Genomic DNA, 23,484 nt, shown 5'->3' with positions numbered 1-23,484 from the left:
TCACAGTTCACATATTATTGAAGCCTGGCTTGGAGAATCTTGAGCATTACTTTACCAGCATGTGAGATGAGTGCAACTGTGCAGTAGTTTCAGCATTCTTTGGCATTGCCTTTCTTCGGGATTGGAATGAAAACTGACCTTTTCCAGTCCTGTTGCCACTGCAGAGTTCCCCAAATTTGCTGGCATATTGAGGGCAGCACTTTCATATCATCATCTTTCAGGATTTGAAATAGCTCAACTGGGATTCCATAGCCTCCACTAGCTTTGTTCATAGTGATGCTTCCTAAGGCCCACTTGACTTCACATTCCACGATGTCTGGCTCTAGGTCAGTGATCACACCATCATGATTATCTGGGTCATGAAGATCTTTTTTGTATAGTTCTTCTGTGTATTCTTGCCACCTCTTCTTAGTATCTTCTGCTTCTGTTAGGTCCATACCATTTCTGTCCTTTATTGAGTCCATCTTTGCATGAAATATTCCCTTGGTATCTAATTTTCTTGAGGAGATCTCTAGTCTTTCCCATTCTATTGTTTCCCTCTATTTCTTTACATTGATCACTAAGGAAGGCTTTCTTAACTCTCCTTGATATTCTTTGGAACTCTGCATTCAAATGGGTATATCTTTCCTTTTCTCCTTTGCTTTTTGCGTCTCTTCTTTTCACAGCTTTTTGCAAGGCCTCCTCAGACAGCCATTTTGCTTCTTTGCATTTCTTTTTCTTGAGGATGGTCTTGATCCCTGTCATCACGAACCTCCGTCCACAGTTCATCAGGCACTCTGTTCATCAGGCACTCAGATCTAATCCCTTGAATCTATTTCTCACTTCCATTGTATAATTGTAAGGGATTTGATTTAGGTCATACCTGAATGGTCTAGTGGTTTTCCCTACTTTCTTCATTTTAAGTCTGAATTTGGCAATTGCTAAGTCATGTCCAACTCTTTGTGACCCCATGGACTGCATCTACCCAGACTTCCCTGTCTTTCAGTATCTCCCGTAGTGTGCTCAAACTCATGTCCAATGAATCAGTGATGCCATCCAACCATCTGATCCTCTGTTGCTCCCTTCTTGTGCCCTCAATTTTTTCCAGCATCAGGGTCTTTTCCAATGAGTCGGCTCTTTGCATCAGGTAGCCAAAGTATTAGAGCATCAGATTCAGCATCAGTCATTCCATTGAATATTCAGGACTAATTTCCTTTAGGACTGACTGGTTTGATCTCCTTGCTGTCCAGGGGATTCTCAAGAGTCATCTCCAGCAACACTAAGAATCTCTATTATTGGAGAGTTACTTTATGGTCTATATGATTATAACTTGATAGTCTCATACGAATTTTGAGTGGTATATGAAAAAATGCACAGAAAAAAAATTCTTTAAAATCTCTCCACTGTCACTACTGGAAGTCAGAAATTTACTTGTCTGTCACGAAGTCCTCAAAACAATGAAGTACTTATGTGTTCTATTTGTATAGCACAATCAACAAAATCACAGTAACTATCTTATCAGTTTTTACAAAAAAATCTAAATACTTTTATATCTCTAGGAATCAGCTAATTAAAGCCTGTCTGTGGTTCCTTTCTTACAACTGACCTTACAACACTAGTGTTCTTACCCATCACTGGTCTACTCACAACAGTATCATTAGCACTAAGATCCAAATAACAGTGCTATATTTATGACTGCACTTCAGTTTCCACAAAAGCAAAATTCTGAGAAGAGCATGAGTCATTATCCCCAGGGTAAAAAAAATAATGTTTCTTTGGTCAGAATATGAAACTTATTACTGAAACTAGTAAGTTAGCCTAGAAATTCAATTTCTAAATAAAAGGAACAGAAAGTTTCTTTTCTCTACTAGAACACTCCAAAACTAGCATAACTGTCCATCTGTCTGCTTCTGCTATTCTCCATATCTGCTGTGTGGTGACAGAAAAAAACAACCTTTACTCTAGCTATTTTCAATACTGTTCTTTTGTTCTTCTGTCCTGTCAGGATGTCATTTCCCAGGACAAAAAAGACACATACACTCAGGCGCTCACTCATACATCCTCTACCTCTCTCACTATCTGACCTATCTATCTGGAGAAACTCTGTAACAGATCTCACTATCAATTCCAAAGTTACTACAAGACAGTATGAAAACACTCTAAAAGTGGCTATTTCTACAATGGTAATTGTCAAAAAGTTCCCAGGTTCATGCGTTACATTTTATTTTTAAATACCTTCAAAATTAGAAGATAAAAATTACAAAGTTAAGAAGCTACTAATATTATAAACGATTTAAAGTTTTCTCCCCAAATTTCCCCAATAAAAAGTCAAAATAATCTTTCTGTGATATTATTCTGGTCTCTTTATTTGCTTCTTTCATTGGTAACTCTTGCTCAGCTTACTATGCAAATGTGGGGACTTTTCATGACATTACCAGTCTATCAATCTCCAAGGTTACAAACTTTGGAGATGTTTCTTGCATGATGCCACTTCCACCCACTAAACTGTCCTTAAACCCATCTTTTGTGTTTTTCTGGCCATCTTCTCTGTCACTGTGTGTACTCAGTCGCTCTGACTCTTTGAGACCCCATGGACTGTAGCCAGCCAGGCTCCTCTGTCCGTGGGATTTTTTTTTCTATCACTATTAGGTCCTAAAGCGTTTTCACATGGAACAATGACTTATTTATAATTTCAATGAGCATTCATAAGCAAGTGCTTTTCCTAAGATGAAATGAAAAGAATGTCTGACAGGTACAGTGGGCACAGCAGGTTAAGTGGGCAGCAGGAACTAAGGCAAAAAGCCCTGAAAGCATACACTATTTGATTTCTCCCCTCCCCAATTCATTACCCAGTGTCACGAGCTACCTAAAACACATCTAATCATGCAATTACTGTTACAATAATATGATGAATCCCTAGTATCTACAGATACAGCTCAAACTCAAAGTCTCACAAATCATTACAACAATGCTCTGCCTCTAACTCTCCCACTCTCTAACCACCCTTCAAACTCTAACCTTACTGGATCAATCTCTTTCGTTTTCTTTGCATTTGTAAATAAAGTCCAGGATCTTTCTTCTGTGTCTATTTATTGCCATTTCAATTATTCCTTAAATTCAACACAATGCCTTCTTTCTAGTTCCACACAGTCTCATTAAACTTGGCTTTCAATTCCAAATGAATTTGAGAATCATTTTGTTAAGTTCAAAAAAAAGTTCAAAGCAAAAATTGGTCATATTTTGATTATCAATACTCAATTTATGCTTAGACAGTACTGACATTTTTACAAAATAATCTTCCTATACAAGTATGTATCTCCATTTAACTATTGTTCAGTGTTCCCCAGTAATTACATTTAAAATTGAATTATATTGTTGTTTAGCCACTAAGTCGTGACTGACTCTTTCTTGACACCATGGACTGCAGCTCACCAGGCTCCTCTGTCCATGATGTTCTCCAGGCAAGAATACTGTAGTGGGTTGCCATCTCCAGGGGATCCGGTTTCCTTTTCCAGGGGATCTTCCTGACTCAGGGGTCAAACTCTATTCTCCTGCATTGGCAGGCAGATTCCTTACCACTGAGCCACCAGGGAAGCCTAAACTGAATTATAACTAACATACAAGGAACTGCTTATATCTTAAATGTTAAGTTTGATGATTTTTAACATTTTATATCTATGTAAACACCACACAAGATATTGACTATTTCTATAACCCCAGAAAATCCCCTCATGCTCTTTTCCAATTAACTTCTCTCTCTGTCCCAACCACATTTTGATTTTTAATCAATTAATTACTAATCTAATTACAGATTAGTATTTCCGGTTCTTCATATAAATTGAATCACACAGTATATACTCTTTTGTATTTGGCTTCTTTCACTTAACATATTATTTCTGAGATTTAGACACGCTGTTAATGTATCACTAGACACTTCTTTTAAGTCACCAAGTAGTACTCCAAAATATACTACAACTAGTTTGTTCATTCTCTAGTTGTTAAATATACGAGCTTTTTCCAATTTTGGCTATGAACATTTTTACATCGGTTTTTATTGTTTTTGTTTTAGTGGACATATACTTTTATTTCTCTTGGTAAATACTTAAAAGTGAAATGCTGGGTTCTACAAGACTGTTTATCCCTAAAAAAGCCTGCTTACAAAGCTGGCCCGTAGTTAGCATCTGGGAAAGTGGATCTTAGATACTGAGAGGATTATTCTCAACCCCTAACTGGTTAAGAGTGGCTCACTGTGTCTGAGCTGTTTATGGAAACAATATGGTTTGCATCTAATAACCTGCTTTCCGTCTGGAATTTGGGTATGTGCTGGGCAGCAGGATGAACCTCTAAGGCTATACCTGTGCACTGAATCTCTAACAAGCTTTCCTGGTTGGATACACTTCAGTGTTGTCACAACTCTTCACTGGGGAAATTAATGTACCTTGCATGACTCCACTGAGAGAGGTCCCTTGTAAGCTTTACCTGCTCTCCCCTGAATTTCTCCCCATGTACCTTTTTCATTTGCTGACTGAGCTCTGCATCCTTTGCTATAATAAATTACAGCAACGCGTATGATACATGTTGAGTCCTGTGAGTCCTCTAAGCAAAAACCACTGAACCCGGTCTTAGTGAACTCCTGACACAGGAGGTAAATGTTATGTTTAACCTTATAAGAAATGGCCTACTAGTTCTCCAAAGTAGTTGATCACTTTGCATTCCCACCAGCAATAAAAGAGAGTTCCAGCTGCTCTACATACCCGTAAATATTTAGTAGTATCAGTTTTTAATCTTAGCTATTCTAGTGGGTAGCTGATATCTAGTGGATAATGATATTTCTACAAATAAACATACAATGATTTTAATTCACATTTACCAATGACAAATGATGTTTAAAACCTTTCCATGTGTTACTGGCTATTTGTATAACTTCCATGAAATGTTTTGCATCTTTTCTTCATTTTTATATTAGGTAGCTGATTTTTTAAAATGTTGATTTCAGATTCTTTATATATGCTGAAAATAAGTTTTTTATGTCACTTATAAATATTAAGTGGAGAAGGAAATGGCAATCCACTCCAGTACTATTGCCTGGAAAATCCCATGGACACAGGAGCCTGGTAGGCTATAGTCCATGGGGTCGCAAAGAGTTGGACATGACTGAGCAAAGGCAATAAATATTAAGAATATTTTCTCCATTCTGTGGTATGTCTATTCATCTTCCTATTGTCTTTTTATAAGCAAAAAATGTTAACTTTGTTAGTCCTATTTATCTTTCTTTTATAGTTACTGTTTCCCATATTCTGCCCAAGAAGTTGTTTTGTGGAATTTACTCGACGTTTAAATGCTCTTTTGATGAATTTGTGGGGGAGAAAGTGTTCTCCCCGTCCTACTCCTCCGCCATCTTGGCTCCTCCCCTAGAAAAATCAACAAAGCCAAAAGCTGGTTCTTTGAAAGGGTAAATAAAATTGACAAACCATTAGCCAGACTCATCAAGAAACAAAGGGAGAAAAATCAAATCAATAAAATTAGAAACGAAAATGGAGAGATCACAACAGACAACACAGAAATACAAAGGATCATAAGAGACTACTATCAACAATTATATGCCAATAAAATGGACAACGAGGAAGAAATGGACAAATTCTTAGAAAAGTACAACTTTCCAAAACTCGACCAGGAAGAAATAGAAAACCTTAACAGGCCCATCACAAGCACGGAAATTGAAACTGTAATCAAAAATCTTCCAGCAAACAAAAGCCCAGGTCCAGACGGCTTCACAGCTGAATTCTACCAAAAATTTAGAGAAGAGCTAACACCTATCCTGCTCAAACTCTTCCAGAAAATTGCAGAGGAAGGTAAACTTCCAAACTCATTCTATGAGGCCACCATCACCCTAATACCAAAACCTGACAAAGATCCCACAAAAAAAGAAAACTACAGGCCAATATCACTGATGAACATAGATGCAAAAATCCTAAACAAAATTCTAGCAATCAGAATCCAACAACACATTAAAAAGATCATACACCATGACCAAGTGGGCTTTATCCCAGGGATGCAAGGATTCTTCAATATCTGCAAATCAATCAATGTAATACACCACATTAACAAATTGAAAAATAAAAACCATATGATTATCTCAATAGATGCAGAGAAAGCCTTTGACAAAATTCAACACCCATTTATGATAAAAACTCTCCAGAAAGCAGGAATAGAAGGAACATACCTCAACATAATAAAAGCTATATATGACAAACCCACAGCAAACATTATCCTCAATGGTGAAAAATTGAAAGCATTTCCTCTAAAGTCAGGAACAAGACAAGGGTGCCCACTTTCACCATTACTATTCAACATAGTTTTGGAAGTTTTGGCCACAGCAATCAGAGCAGAAAAAGAAATAAAAGGAATCCAAATTGGAAAAGAAGAAGTAAAACTCTCACTATTTGCAGATGACATGATCCTCTACATAGAAAACCCTAAAGACTCCACCAGAAAATTACTAGAACTAATCAATGATTATAGTAAAGTTGCAGGATATAAAATCAACACACAGAAATCCCTTGCATTCCTATACACTAATAATGAGAAAACAGAAAGAGAAATTAAGGAAACAATTCCATTCACCATTGCAACGAAAAGAATAAAATACTTAGGAATATATCTACCTAAAGAAACTAAAGACCTATATATAGAAAACTATAAAACACTGGTGAAAGAAATCAAAGAGGACACTAATAGATGGAGAAATATACCATGTTCATGGATCAGAAGAATCAATATAGTGAAAATGAGTATACTACTCAAAGCAATTTATAGATTCAATGCAATCCCTATCAAGCTACCAACAGTATTCTTCACAGAGCTAGAACAAATAATTTCACAATTTGTATGGAAATACAAAAAACCTCGAATAGCCAAAGCGATCTTGAGAAAGAAAAATGGAACTGGAGGAATCAACCTACCTGACTTCAGGCTCTACTACAAAGCCACAGTTATCAAGACAGTATGGTACTGGCACAAAGACAGAAATATAGATCAATGGAACAAAATAGAAAGCCCAGAGATAAATCCACGCACATATGGACACCTTATCTTTGACAAAGGAGGCAAGAATATACAATGGATTAAAGACAATCTCTTTAACAAGTGGTGCTGGGAAATCTGGTCAACCACTTGTAAAAGAATGAAACTAGAACACTTTCTAACACCATATACAAAAATAAACTCAAAATGGATTAAAGATCTCAATGTAAGACCAGAAACTATAAAACTCCTAGAGGAGAACATAGGGAAAACACTCTCTGACATACATCACAGCAGGATCCTCTATGACCCACCTCCCAGAATATTGGAAATAAAAGCAAAAATAAACAAATGGGACCTAATTAAACTTAAAAGCTTCTGCACATCAAAGGAAACTATTAGCAAGGTGAAAAGACAGCCTTCAGAATGGGAGAAAATAATAGCAAATGAAGCAACCGACAAACAACTAATCTCAAAAATATACAAGCAACTCCTATAGCTCAACTCCAGAAAAATAAATGACCCAATCAAAAAATGGGCCAAAGATCTAAATAGACATTTCTCCAAAGAAGACATACAGATGGCTAACAAACACATGAAAAGATGCTCAACATCACTCATTATCAGAGAAATGCAAATCAAAACCACTATGAGGTACCATTTCACACCAGTCAGAATGGCTGCGATCCAAAAGTCTACAAATAATAAATGCTGGAGAGGGTGTGGAGAAAAGGGAACCCTCTTACACTGTTGGTGGGAATGCAAACTAGTACAGCCACTATGGAGAACAGTGTGGAGATTCCTTAAAAAACTGGAAATAGAACTGCCTTATGATCCAGCAATCCCACTGCTGGGCACACACACTGAGGAAACCAGAAGGGAAAGAGACACGTGTACCCCAGTGTTCATCGCAGCACTGTTTATAATAGCCAGGACATGGAAGCAACCTAGATGTCCATCAGCAGATGAATGGATAAGAAAGCTATGGTACATATACACAATGGACTATTACTCAGCCATTAAAAAGAATACATTTGAATCAGTTCTAATGAGGTGGGTGAAACTGGAGCCTATTATACAGAGTGAAGTAAGCCAGAAGGAAAAACACCAATACAGTATATTAACGCATATATATGGAATTTAGAAAGATGGTAACAATAACCCTGTATACGAGACAGCAAAAGAGACACTGATGTATAGAACAGTCTTATGGACTCTGTGGGAGAGGGAGAGGGTGGGAAGATTTGGGAGAATGGCATTGAAACATGTAAAATATCATGTATGAAACGAGATGCCAGTCCAGGTTCAATGCACGATACTGGATGCTTGGGGCTGGTGCACTGGGAAAAATTTTTAATTAAAAAAAAAAAAAAGAAAGAAAAAAGAAATGAGATTCAAAGTTCTTTTCTTCAGTAAAACTCTAAAACATAAGTAGTCCCACATAAGAGATGGTAGATTTTTCTCCAAAAAAAGGGATCCCAAACTGACTAACCTAGAGAAAGATCATGACATTTAAGTATTTCCTAAAGCACAGTCCACCAACAAACAAGAGCCCTGCCTCAAACTCAGAACTTTTTATCAGCTTTTAATGCTTTTTAAATATGAATGACAGCCAAGGATCTTCATATATTTGAGGAAAGTCTCCAAATATTAAAGACAGAGATCAAGATAAAACAGGAGTATTGAGAAACACTGAGAATGATGGGACAGAAGAAAATGTTGAAGAAACTAATTAAAATATCCTCATGAAAGAGAAAATATTGCATCATTTAACAAGAAGAGGAACCAGTAAGAGAGAATACGAGCTGAAAAGAAAATTCAATAGGCATTTAAAGTCAAGGCAATTTTCCGGAAGGCAGAATACAAAGAAAGATGAGTAATAGGGGGAAAGGTAAAAAACTAGCAAAAGCAATTCAGGAAGTCTAATATCTGACTTGAAGGAATTTCAGAAACAACAATGAACATGAAGATAAAATATAAAAAGGCAAGAAAATTTCCAAGAACTGAAGGATGTAAGTCTGCAGAAAGCAAGGACCTACTGAGTACACCACATAATAAAGGAAGAAACCCATACCAAGAGACAGCGCTGTAAAATTTCATAACACCAGGCCTGAACGGAACACAATAATAATTTCTAAAGACAAAAACAACCACCCTCAAGCCAAATCAATGATCAGGAGCCAGAATGACACCTGATCACACAATAGCAAAACAGTATGCCAAAAGACAATAGATCAGCAATATTTAAAAAATTCTGAGTAAAATGATTTTCAATCTACAGAGTTGTACACGCATCTAAAATATCACATAATTGCAGAAATAGATTATGACATATTTAGGTATGTAAAATTTCAAAAAATTTACCCCTAAGTTATCCCTTTTCAACATTCAAAAAACAAAGATCATGACATCTGGTCCCATTACTTCGTGGCAAATAGATGGGGATACAATGGAAAATGACAGACTTTATTTTCTTGGGCTCTAAGATCACTGCAGATGGTGACTGCAGCCATGAAATTAAAAGACACTTGCTCCTTGAAAGAAAAGCTATGACAAAACTAGACAGCATATTAAAAAGCACAAACATCACTTTACCGACAAAGAAACATCCAAAGCTATGGTTTTTCCAGTAATCAATATGGGTGTAAGAGTTGGAACATGAAGAAAGCTGAGCACCAAAGAATTGATGCTTTTGAACTGTAGTGTTGGAGAAGACTCTTAAGAGACCCTTGCGAGGAGATCCAACCAGTCAATCCTAAAGGAAATCAGTCCTGAATATTCATCGGAAGGACTGATGCTGAAGCTGAAACTCCAATACTTTGGCCACCTGATGTGAAGAACTGACTCACTGGAAAAGACACTGATGCCAGGAAAGATTGAAGGCTGGAGAAGAGGACAACAGAGGGTGAGATGGTTGGATGGCATCACCAACTCAATGGACATGAGTTTGAGCGAGCTCTGGGAGTTGCTGATAGACAGGGTAGCCTGGTGTGCTACAGTCCATGGGGTCACAAAGAGTCGGACACAAGTGAGCAACTGAACTGAACTGAACTATCCTTTTTTAAGAAACCACTAGAGAATATGCTCTTATAAATGAGAGTACACCATGAAGGTATTGCTATTGCTAAGTCACTTCAGTCGTGTCTGACTCTGTGTGACCCCATAGACGGCAGCCCACCAGGCTTCCCCATCCCTGGGATTCTCCAGGCAAAAACACTGGAGTGGGTTGCCATTTCCTTCTCCAATGCATGAAAGTGGAAACTGAAAGGGAAGTCGCTCAGTCGTGTCCGACTCCCAGCGACCCCATGGACTGCAGCCTTCCAGGCTCCTCCATCCATGGGATTTTCCAGGCAAGAGTACTGGAGTGGGGTGCCATTGCCTTCTCCGCCATGAAGGTATGGGACATGGGAAATCAAGGCTCCAACACAGGAAGCAGATGAAGGGAATTTCCAGGATAAGAGCAAAAAGTCATAAGACAACAGCTGTGAAACAGACCTAGGGGGTGGTCAAGATTAAATCTGAAAAACTGAAGGCTCTAGGAACATTTCCCAGGTGGGACTACTGGTAAAGAACCCATCTGACAATGCAGGAGACATAGGAGATGCAGGTTTGATCTCTAGGTTGGGAAGATCTCCTGGAGGAGGGCATGGCAACCCACTCCAGTACTCTTGCTTAGAGAATCCCATGGACAGAGGAGCCTGGCAGACACAGACCATGGTATTGCAAAGAGTTGGACATGACTAAAGTGACTTAGTATGCACAGGAAGGTATCTCACAAAAGTAATCAAACTAATTACCCTATGAGTGAAAGTTATTATTACAAAGATGATTTGACACCTCTGGGAAGACAGACTCAGATGCAACCTTAACTAAGCAAAATTTTTAAATAAGTTAATTATTTAATTAAAACAGCAACAAGAACAAAAACTGTACCAGAAAAGACATAATCATATGCATTTACTATGAGGTATGATTTTGGTTGTGTTTTCATAGATATTCTTTATCAGAATGGAAAAGTTGCCTGCAATTCCCAGCCTGCTGACCTTTTTATGCATTTGTGTTGAATTTTCGTCAAATATTTTTTTTGCATCCATTGAGATAATCATACAATTTTTCAATTTTATTTTATTAGCACTGTGTATTACATGGAATTGATTTCTAGAAGTTAAACAGTCTTTCATTGTTGGGATAAATCCCACATAGCCATGATACAGTTTCTTTTTCATATCAATATACTGTTAGATTTAATATGCTAATATTTTGTTATAGATTTCTGTGTCTATATTTGTGAGGAATGTTCACTGCTAGTTTTCTTATGATGTCTTTGTTTGACTTTGATATCTGGGTAATACTGGCCTCATAAAATGAGTTGTGATGTTCTCCTTACATCTGTATTTTCTGAAAATCTGGGTAGGAATTATAATTTTTCTTTCTTCAGTGTTTGTCAGAATTACCAGTTATGGCATTGGGGCCTGAATATGGTTGTTGTTGGAAGGTTTTTAATTACTAACTGAATTTCCTTATTCTATATAAGTGTATTTAGATTTTCTATTTCTTCTTGAGTCAGTTTTAGTCATTTGTATTTTTCAGGGAACTTGCCCGTTTCACCCAAGCTGTCAAACTGATTGGTATAAATGTTGTTCATAATATTCTTTCATTATCTTTTTAAGTAGCTATAGATCTGTAATGATATCTATTCCTTCACTCCTGATATTGTTAATTTATTTTTATTGATTATTCTAGTTAAAGGTTTATCAATTTTACTGACCTTTTTAAAGAATGAGATTTTCATCTCATTGTTTTCCTGTTTTCTATGTACTTGAGTTCCTCTCTGATCTTTATTATTGCCTTTCTTCTGTTTACTTTGATCTTAACTATTTCTTTTTTAGCTCTTTAAAGAAGCAGCTTAGATAACTGACTTTAGACCTTTCTTCTTTTCTAGTATTAAGCATTTAAAACTATAAATTTCTTAGCACTGCTTTAGCTATATACCAAAAATTTTATATACTGTATTTTTATTTTCATGCAGCTAAAAATATTTTCCTACTTCAGTTAAAAATATTCTCCAATTTCCCCTGTGAATTCTTCTTTCACCCACAGATTACTCAGAAATATGTGATTCAATTTCCACATATTGGGAATTGTCCTTCTTTCTGTATTGACTTTTAATTTAATTCCTTTAAATTAAATCGCCACTATGTAATTTCAACACATTGCATAATTTCAATCTTTTTATATTTATTAACAAACTTTATGTTTGTGGGCCATTATATGGCTCATCCTGATGAATGTTTCATATGCACTTTGAATGTGCTGTTGGGTATTGTATTCTGTAGATGTCAGGTTAAATTGGTTGACTGCCTTATTCAAGTCTTCTATATCCTGCTTTTCTGTCTACTTATTCTACCAGTTGTTGAAAGAAGAATACAGAAAATTGCAACTCTAAATATTTAACTGCCTATTTCTACTTTCAATTCTGGCAGTGTTACTTCATGTATTTTGTGTCTCTGTTGTAAGTGCACGTGTATTTAGAATTTCACATTTCCCTGCTATGTTCATTCCTTTATAATTTATCTCTAGTATTATTCTTTGCTTTAAAATATATTGGGTGATATTAATATAGTTACTTCAGCATTCTTATACTTGTTTTCCACAAAAGGGAATCACCCAACCTCCTCACACTGTCATTACTAGAGGATACATTTATTTTGATGATGAAAATTAAAAATTTAAAAGGGAATACAATGACAGACTCAGAAGATATTTGAACAAGAAAATGTTGATTATAATTCTATACTAATAAGACTAAAAGTCTGGCTTAAAAATATTTTTTTTATATAAATATATATTTCTGTATTCCCTCCCATTTCCCCCTTAAAATTAATCATATGTTACTAACAATGGCTACACTTTGGAGAGCAGGATACGAGTGGGTGGTTAGGACAGACAGAAATAAATACAGAAAGTAAAATTTGCAAATAATAATTTACATCCTCTTTTATCATACTTGTTTCCTTTCCCTCATTTAACTGTACCAGTATTGTATACCAATACAAAAAAAGTGAGAAAATAGCTGACTGTTCCTTATGTTATTCATAACATGAATAGAATGTGAATCCTTTGTAATTAAGCCTGTGTGAAGCTTCTGGCTTGGGACAGCTACTATTTAATATATCAAGGAACAGCTTTCTATTACTATTTTACTAAGGTTTGTGGAGTGGAGGCAAAGAGGGAGTGAAAACTAGGCAGCAATTAAAATCTGTTGGAAAATGTTCTGACCAGGAATTTTATACCCAGCAAATGATCATATGTAAAGAAAATATAAAGTATTTCCATGGATTTTACCTCCCATGACCCAGTCCTAAGGCACATGAGTTATTACTCAAGCCAACCAAAAATGAAAGCCAAAAAAGAGGAAGATACATGCTAGAGATGATAGAACTGACTTAGAGGCTGAATCACATAATCTTATTTATATAAAGAAAAAGCAATCCCAGGAAAAGTTTTACACCAATCATAGATAGTAATAAGCCCAAACTAGAATGAAATCTATGTGGCCAAAGTAAAAAGTATTCAGAAAAAAGAATCTCACAGCTTTTAAACAGCAGATAAAAGAAATGAGGCGTCACAAAGTATTAATGGCATATTGAAGAATATACATGCTTATTTTCACAATAGGAAATAAAAGGGAGGAAAAAACTTTAGGGAGGAAAAAACAATAATAAAATCAGGCTCAAAATAAGACAGAAAACAGCACAATTTTGAGCAACTTGTGGCGTGTATAAAAAGAGTAACCATGTGATCTAAGTACTAAAGATATTCTTTGTGTGGTTCATGATGTTGAAGGTAAAAAGAAATCTATTATTTGGTTGTGGAGTGAAACATTTTTATATAATCATACCAGGTGGTACAAGTGGTAGAGAATCTTCCTGCCAATACAGGAGATACAAAGAAACTGGGGTTTGATTCCTGAGTCAGGAAAATCCTCTGAGAAGAGAATGGCAACCCATTCCAGTATTCTTGCCTGGCAAATCCCATGGATAGAGAAGCTCAGTGGGCTACAGTCCATAGGGTTGCAGAGTCAGACACGACTGAAGCAACTTAGCATGCATGCAAATTAATGTAAATACTATTAATATCAGGTATTACAATCTACCTAGAGTCAAAACATAAGAAGTTTTAAGTATGGTCATAGAATAGAATGTAAAAGTTACCCATTACTTGACAATGTACTAAGTAGCTGCATATATACTGTGTTAGGGAAGGTGGGACAAGAATTTAAAGGAAAGATAAGGTACTATTATCACTGTATAACAGTGGGATATGAGGAATATTATTATAAGTTGAATATGGACAGAAAATGGACATTTGACTGTATTAAAAGCAGAAAGTAACAACAAAAGCTAAAGAAAGGGAGAACAAAAGGATAGTGAGATGCTGATTAAACATGGTAACAAAATTAACAGTAACAGGAAATTTTTTAAATTAAATGCTCAAATTTAATACTTTTCATGTCCAGTGACTATTAAGAGAGGGAACTGTTCAATTTCTCAAATGCTAATATTTACTAATGTGTTTCAGCTTAATATTGGACGTTAATTTAGATATTTGCTTTTTACAAAATCTTTTGAGACACTGACTGAAGAACTCTACTTGGAAATCTTTATAAGATGTAACAGTTTGTCAAGTATTTAGTGTACTTCAAAGTGTGGTACCCTAATTTCCATTTTCTTGATTTTAATTCCAGAAATATTGGCAGAAAAAGTAAAAAGCTGACAGCTGGGTGCAAGGATATTACAAGATGACTCTAATTATCTAAAATGTTTCTTTTAAAAGAACAGTTGCTACTAAATATTTCATTGCTAACATTTGGTTTAAGCCATAGCTAGATGTATTCTATGGCACACTGGATCTGAACTTTGCAGCTGGTCATTGATTTCCATCAACACATCAAGACTGAAGTACCAACACTGAACACAACCAAACTCTGGAAACTGAACTTGAAAAAAACACAATGCAAAACCACTTGAATACTTATATATGTACTATACGTGTGTGTATATATTTATATATATATAATTTTTGTCTTAATTACTGCAGAATAAATGGTAAGTACATTAAGTGTTGGCTGAATTTAATTACACAAGTATTTGTGGATACCCCACTAGGTACTATATTATGGTTTCTGAAAGGGATACAAAGCAGAGGATAACACCAAGCAATAACAGCTTAATATCCAGTAATCTGTTCTTGCCCTAGAGGAATATTGTATTATTCTTATATTGTATATTGTATATTGTAATAAATAATGTATTATTTATAAATTGTGAATACGATACAAAAGATTATTAAAACACCCCTCCCCCAAACATGACAAATACATAAACAGGAAAAAATGCTTAAAAGGCTCTGTGTGTGTGTGTAGTTTTACAGTGATAATCTGTCTACCTTTCCTGTAGACTAAAACCAGAAAAGCAGCTAGGTATCTTAGGGGCAAATCTCAAGTCTATGGTACTTACAAGCTGGGTAATTATAAGCAAATACTTAATTTTTTAAGACCTCATCCTCCTCACTGAAAAATGGGACTAACCACTCCTTCCCTGCCTTCTTTATTGAGCTGTTATTGATATGACAAACATTTATTAAGCAATTATGTGCCAGGCTTATGCTAAAGGTACAAGATAAGTAAAATGACATCCCTGACCTCAAGAGGCTCACAGTCTACTGAGGAAGACATACATAAATAAGCCAGCATAACTTAGCATGTATGTGTTACAATAAGTAGAGGCTGTGCTGTGCTCAGCTGTGTCTGACTCTTTGGACTGTAGCCCCCTAGGCTCCTCTGTCCATGAGATTCCCAGGCAAAAATACTGGAGTGGGGTGCATATCTTACTCCAGGGGATATTCCCAACCCAGGGACTGAACTCATGTCTCTTGCGCCTCATTCACTGGCAGGTGGATTCTTTCCACTGCATTACCTGCTGCTGCTGCTGCTGCTGCTAAGTTGCTTCAGTCATGTCTGACTCTGTGTGACCCCACAGACGGCAGTCCACCAGGCTCCCCAGTCCCCAGGATTTTCCAGGCAAGAATACTGGAGTGGGTTGCCATTTCCTTCTCCAATGCATGAAAGCCCTAAGTAGAGGCTATAAAGGAGGGAGAGCTCTACTCTGCCTAGGAGAGTTGAGAACAGGAGTACTTCATAGAGAAGCTGAAGACAGTGTGCCAGGTTAACAAGTTACTGAGTAGGAGCAACCATAGCAAAAGAGGCTCTGAGCAGCAGAAACAGTATGAGCACAAGCACAGGAGTCCAGAAGGGCCTAGGTGACCCTGAGGCAGTTCTAGATGGCTAGATTGCAAAGTGTTCTTAAGGGATAGCGTAGAAAATGTACAGAAAGTGTGCTGGTGCCAAATTGTGAGAATTATAGTAAATGTATAAGAGAGCCCTTTAAGATCAGTGTTCCTCAATATCTAGTCTTGGGATCACATGGATGAGGCTCAAGAGCAGGAAGCCTTGTTAAAATGCATGTTCCCAGGCCCAAAGAACCATCTAACCAGAATTTCTAGGCTTGGGTAATTCATATTTTAACAAGTTCCCCCTGGTGATCCTAATACACCTAAAGTCTGAGAAGCAACAATGTAAGTCACAAGGAATAAGTTTTAAGCAGATCAATTTTGTATTTTATGGTGTATCTGACAGTGTTAATCTCCCCGGCTTTTCCCCCATACAACCTATTATACCACATACACAAAATTCTGCTGATTATTTACATGTCTGACAATTCTGGCGGCAGTAACGGTAAAAGAGGAGTAGTAAAGTAGAGAGACTTGTTGGGATACTTCAGTGGTAAAGGAAAGGACTAAACTAAGGCAGTGACTATGAGAACACATGGAGATGAATCCAAGAGGCATTTCTAAAAAAAAAATTCAAGATTTTGGTGATCAGTTGGATTTAACAGGTCAGAGATTATCGATGAGTCCAAAATGAATAGAAATTCCTAATTTGGGCAGTAGTGATGTTATTAACAGAAAAGGATCACACAAAATAGAACCAAGTTCCTTTCTAAAACACTTTACACGTTGTCTTTAACTTAGATGTGGATTGTGTTCATATTTCTGTCAAAGTAAAAGTAACCCATGCATATTAGAGATATTCATTCACTTAAATACTGACAGATGTCTATTAAGACCATGGGACTGTGCTCTGTATCTATGCAAAATATAGTGGTACATGAATCAAGGAGGAAAACACAACAGTAAAAAATACACCGAGACAACCATTATTACCATTTTTCAATGCAGTCTCTTACAGATTTCTTAATATGCATATTTTGTAGTTTACTTCATGGCTTATATAGTTGTGCTCAAATAGCCTAATAATTGTGTATCTTGCCTTTTTCCCCACTTGAAAACATTCCTTCAAATTACTGTAAATTCTTCATGAACAACAGTCTTCTTCTCACTGCCTATTTCTATGGAAGATATAGCACAGCTTACTTGAATACTTCAACTGTTTTAAAATTGACATTATTGTCATAATGCCCCAAATGGAATTAAGGGATCAAAAGGTATGTTAATTTTAATGGAAAAAAAAAAATCGCTGATTTCCTTTCAGAAAGGGTTGAATCAATTTAGGCTGCCAACAGAAATACATGAGCAAGCACATTTCCCAGCATCTTCACCAGCAACAAGAAACTTCTTGCTAATTCAAAAAGTAAAAATATATCACTGTATCTTACAGTTTCACTTCTTTATCATTCTGGGAAAAAAAATTTCCCATATGTTTTTATTTTCTCTTTAGTAAACAAACCTGTTTTCTCAAGTTCTTTGCTCATTTATACAGATCTTGGTGTTTTTGAAAGTATTTGTATGAATATCTTAAAGTTTAAACATCTGTATGTTACATTTTTGCAAATTTCTAATCCTAGTTTGTACATCTTTTAGTTTGTTTGTTTGTATTGGGAAGTGGAATAGGAGTGGGGGTGGGGGTGGGAGATAAAGACAGAACAAATGCCAATGTTTTACATGAGAATCAAATGTAATAAACTTTCTCTTTGAGAGTCTCTCATTCTTGTATGTTTGGAAGTTACTTCCCCATCCAGATAAATATCTTTCTTAAATGAGATTTGTTATTGTTGTTCAGTCACTCAGTGGTGTCCGACTCTGCCAGGCTTCCCTGTCCACCATCTCCTGGAACTTGGCTCAAACTCATGTCCATTGAATTGGTGCTACTATCTAGCCATCTCATCCTCTGTTGTCCCCTTCTCCTGCTGCCTTCCATCTTTCCCAGCATCAGGGTCTTTTCCAATGAGTTGACTCTTTGCATCAGATGGTCCAAGTATTCGAGCTTCAGTTTCAGCATCAGTCCTTCCAGTGAATATTCAGGACTGAAACTGGTTTGATCTCCTTGCAATCCAAGGGACTCTCGCATCTTCTCCAACACCACAGTTCAAAAGCATCAATTCTTCAACACTAAGCCTTCTTCATGATCCTACTCTCACTTCCATACATGACTACTGGAAAAGCCATAACTTTGACTATACAGACCTCTGTCAGCAAAGTAATGTCTCTACTTTTTAATATGCTGTCTAGGTTTGTCACAGCTTTTCTTCCAAGGAGCAAGTGTCTTTTAATTTCATGGCTGCAATCACCATTGGCAGTGATTTTGAGGCCCAAGAAAATAAAAGTTTGTCACTGTTTCCATTGTTTCCCCATCTATTTGCCATGAAGTGATGGGACCAGATGCCATGATCTCAGTTTTTTGAATGCTGAATTTTACGCCAGCTTTTTCATTTTCTTCATCAAAAGGCTCTTTCGTTCCTCTTCATTTTCTGCCAGAATGGTGGCATCATCTGCATATCTGAGGTTATTGATATTTTCCTGGCAATCTTGAATCCAGCTTGTGATTCATCCAGCCTTACCATTTCGCATGATGTACTTTTCATAGAAGTTAAATAAGGAGAGTGACATATACATACAGCCCTAATGTACTCCTTTCCCACTTATGAACCAGTCCATTGTCCATGTCCAGTTCTAACTGTTGCCTCTTGACCTATATACAGATTTCTCAGGAGGCAGGTCAGGTGGTCTGGTGGTCCCACCTCTTTCAGAATTTTCCACAGTTTGTGGTGATCCACATAGCTTTGGCATGGTCAATAAAACAGAAGCAGATGTTTTTCTGGAACTTTCTTGTTTTATCAATGATCCAATGGATGTCGGCAATTTGATCTCTGGTTCCTCTGCCTTTTCTAAAACCAGCTTGAACATCTGGAAGTTCACCGTTCACATACTGTTGAAGCCTGGCTTGGAGAATTTTGAGCAATATTCCGCTAGTGTGTGAGATAAGTGCATTTCTGTGGTAGTTTGAACATTCTTTGGCATTGCCTTTCTTTGGGTTTGGAATGAAAACTGACCTTTTCCAGTCCTGTGGCCACTGCTGAGTTTTCCAAATTTGCTGGCATACCAACTGCAGTATTTTCATAGCATTATCTTTTAGGATCTGAAATAGCTCAGCTGGAATTCCATCACCTCCACTAGCTTTGTTCGTAGTGATGCTTCCTAAAGCCCACTTGACTTCACACTCCAGGATGTCTGGCTCTAGGTGAGTGATCACACCATCGTGGTTATCTGGGTCATTAAGATCTTAGCATAAAAATATTTATTTCACTTAACCCTTCAATTAATCCAGAATTTATTGTTATAGAAGATGAGATAAAAGATCAAATTCATTTTGTTTTTCTAACTATTTAATGCTCTCATAAACAATTACTGAATGTCTTCCTTTTTCTATTGATTTCTGAACTCCCTTTTTACATTCAGAATGTTTCTGGGATCTTTATTTCCTTTACCAACTTTACTATCAATGCTTATACCAGTATCCAAGTCCTTGATTTACTATTAGCATTTTATAGTATATTTTCATATCTGATAGGGCAATAGGATTAGCTCTCTGACATTTTTCTTCATTTTTCACTTAGAATTTATTTTACCTGTTTTAGTCTCTTGTTCAAATTTCTGACATTTTGAAGAATTAGGATTATGTTAAATTCATAGGTGTGCTTGAGACAAACTGGTACTTATAACAGATGCAATGACACTCTCCTCATTGTGCCCATACTGTGTCTATATTTCACTAGTTTTTAGGTTTCTTCACATGAGTTCATATATTTCTTATGAACATAATTTAACTCTCTTCGGCATATTGTTAAAAATTATTTCTTTTATATTATTTTCTAAACAATTATTGCTACCATAAAGAAGAACCACTAATTTTAAACTATTTGTCTTAAATCTAGTTACTCTATATTCTTTTCTTATTAAGTCTAGTAATTTCTCAACTAGTTTTCCTACGAATGCAACTACATCATACTGAAAATGGGACCGTGTGGCTTCTTTTTTAGTATTTACTCCTCTTGTTTCTATTTCAAGTCTCACTGTATTGGTCAGAACTTCCAGAACAATGTTATATAATAATATAGTGATAATGGGTTTCCAAATTTTAAAAAATGTTTACTTCCCTAGTGTTTCACCATTAACCATTATTTCAGCTTTCAGTTTGATATATTTTGTTAAAACTTCTCTTTGTTCCTGGTTTTTAAAGAAACAAAAGGAAATTATTACTTTCTTTTCCATATTTATTGATATGATCTTTACTTCCCTTATTGGATTTATTGATCTATGAATTATAAAATTTCTTATTAAGACACCTCTTCATTTTTAGAATAATTTCTATTTGGTAATCATAAAATAGACTTAATATATTGTTGACTTATTTTCCCTCCTATTTTATTTACAGTTGCTATTTCATTTGAGTTCTACATCCTTGGGGCTTCCCTGGTGGCTCAGATGGTAAAATGTCTGCCTGCAATGCAGGAGTCCCGGGTTTGATCCCTGGGTCAGGAAGATCCCCTGGAGAAGGAAATGGAAACCTACTTGGATGGAGGAGCCTGGTAGGCAACAGCCTATGGGATTGCAAAGAGTCGGACACGACTGAGCTACTTCTACATCCTTAACGTTTGTTTGCATAAGCTCACTTCTGGAACATAGTGTGTGTGTGTGTGTGTGTGTGTGTGTGTGTGTATGTGTGTGTGTTAGTTGCTTAGCCGCAGCCCGCCAGGCCCCTCCGTCCATGGGATTCTCCAGGCAAGAACACTGGAGTGGGTTGCCATTTCCTTCTCCATCTGGAACATAGTATCATCCTGAAAATATCTCTTTAGTCACTAGCCACATAGCATCAACTTTTCAGGCTTATGAAACGTTAGTGGCTTATTCAGTGTCATGCAGTTAGCAGGCAGGTTAGATATTCTGGTTCTGATCTAGCATTACAAGCAAATGTCCTATTTCACTGTATCAAGCCTTTCCTCCCCTGCCAATGTAAGAAAGAGATCATGTCTTCATGGCCCAGGAGACATGTCTTCTGGACCAGCTAAAAGAGAATAATATCTGGCAGCTCAGCTCTTTCAAGGGACTGAGGGGAAGTTCTTCTTCCCTTCACAAACCAGATGGGAATTCAAGAAGGGAATTCAAGTTCTTCTTCCCTTCACAAACCAAAGGGAATAAATATTACATAAGGAGGTAAGAATAACACATAGATTTGTCACCTTATTTATATTTTCTATCCTCTGGTCTTTCCATTTTTCTAGGTGAAAAAGCAAAAACCCATTTAGGTTTTCATTAAAGAAATTCTGTCTAGTATGGTTATACTTCCTTCAGCAAATTCATATGCATGTAAAAGAACAGATGGGAGAAAGGAAAGAAACATAAATAACAGTAAGTCTAGTGGTCATATTAGGACCAGATGTTGTGAGACAGTTGTAATTTCTAATATTCTATTTTCTTATTGTTCTAATATGATTTAAGACTAATCCATCTGGGGGATAAAGCAGATTTTTCAAAAGTGCCTTCAAAATCTGGGCTGAGAAAATGTGATCACCATATGTATATTTTTATTTAAAAAAACATAAGTTGCTGAATGATTAAACATTTTTTCCCCATTTATTCAATAAACCTTGTGCTTGGTAACATGCTAGTTCCTGGGTGTATAGCAGCAAACATCACATACATAGTCTGTGGATTTAGAGTCAACACTTTCCTGAAAAAAAGTCTCTTAAATTCCCCATAAATTACAACGGATGTTTTTTGTATACCACCTTGTACAAAAATATGTTTTGTGTAAAGATAATAATATATTAATACATACATCAATTTAGAACACAAAATTATATACAAAATATATAAAATATATCTAGTATTTAAAATGCTGTGGATTTCCACATGTCCATGCATGTACCAGAGAGATGAAAATTTATTGTGGTCATGTCTATAGGCCACCTTAGAAATCAACACAATTGCTCAGCAAGTCTAAAACAACAGTTTCTCTTTCAACACTGGAACATGTTGCTGTTTCTTTAGTTCTGCACTAGAGACCTGGTATCAGAGGCCATACTGCATGAACATCACACATGTCTCAATAACAGAATCACACTCAACACAGTGAGTCCATACCTACGCACTGAAACCAGTTTGACGTAACAGCAAATTCACATCTTTAATTTCACGTCTACTTTAAGCAAAAGCTCAGTAGTGGAATGTGACTGCAATATTTAAATGATTGCTTTCATCATGCTTTTAGTTTTGGCTTGGTATTAATATGTATAACTGAATTCTTGTAAATTGAACGTGATGCAACTCCACTGTACTGATTAGATGTGGAACTTCAGTTTCCTAACCTGTGAAATGAAGAGAGGATGTGTACTGAAGTGCTACTGTGAAGATTAAGGGAGTAACATGCATAAAGTCCATAACATTCCCCTTTCCCAGATTCATGATATTAAAGTTTGCTGCTGCTGGGTTTGAGGTAACTAAAAAAAATTTATATATTAATAGGTACATTTAGAAAATAAAAGAAACTTTCTCCCACAGACTGTCAATTAATTCTTTGTCAGTACAAGGGCAGTCCACTGCCATTTTTTTTTAAAAAAACTTTTCCTTATGCCTATCATTTCCTCCCCTCCCCAAAGACACAAAATTCTATACAGTTTTACATGCATAAAAAATGCTTGGGAGTATGCTAACAATTCTTTAAGAGCAACTAATAATGGAAAATGTTGAACAATTATGCAAAAAATGATAGACACTTTCTTAAGCAATCTCTATATAAACTAATTCCAATAATATATGAAGTTTTTTAAAGTGTGCAGGTTTTACTGCTATTATTTTCCTGTTATATGATAGACTATGGATCATCAACTTGAGAAAAATAAATTACGTTGTATGACCATCAAGAGCGGTCTAGTTAAAACTGTTAAAAGCTAAAAGAGGTAAGAAAACAAATTCACACAGAGTTAAGTTACCAAAAACATAAATACTAACTGTCTCATTTATATACGGTGCCAACCATGGTACTGCAACCAGGTAGGTGATGCCACATAAACTTCCATCCATGATGCTAGGTAACTAGTTACCTTAGTGATTAAGGCAAAGACT

The 23,484-nt window shown here is 36.2% G+C and overlaps 1 protein-coding gene across 4 annotated transcripts in view; it reads right to left on the bottom strand.

Moving 5' to 3' along the window:
- PIK3CA (phosphatidylinositol-4,5-bisphosphate 3-kinase catalytic subunit alpha) overlaps window positions 1–23,484 on the bottom strand; it is a 92,836-nt gene that overhangs the window by 54,029 nt on the left and 15,323 nt on the right. The window lies entirely within an intron of this gene.

Source organism: Bos grunniens, chromosome 1 (assembly GCF_055505025.1).
Source record: "Bos grunniens cultivar Pamir isolate PY7600 chromosome 1, Bosgru_T2T1.0, whole genome shotgun sequence".
In the NCBI taxonomy this organism is placed as follows: domain Eukaryota; kingdom Metazoa; phylum Chordata; class Mammalia; order Artiodactyla; family Bovidae; genus Bos; species Bos grunniens.
This window is presented reverse-complemented; position numbering and strand designations above follow the sequence as displayed.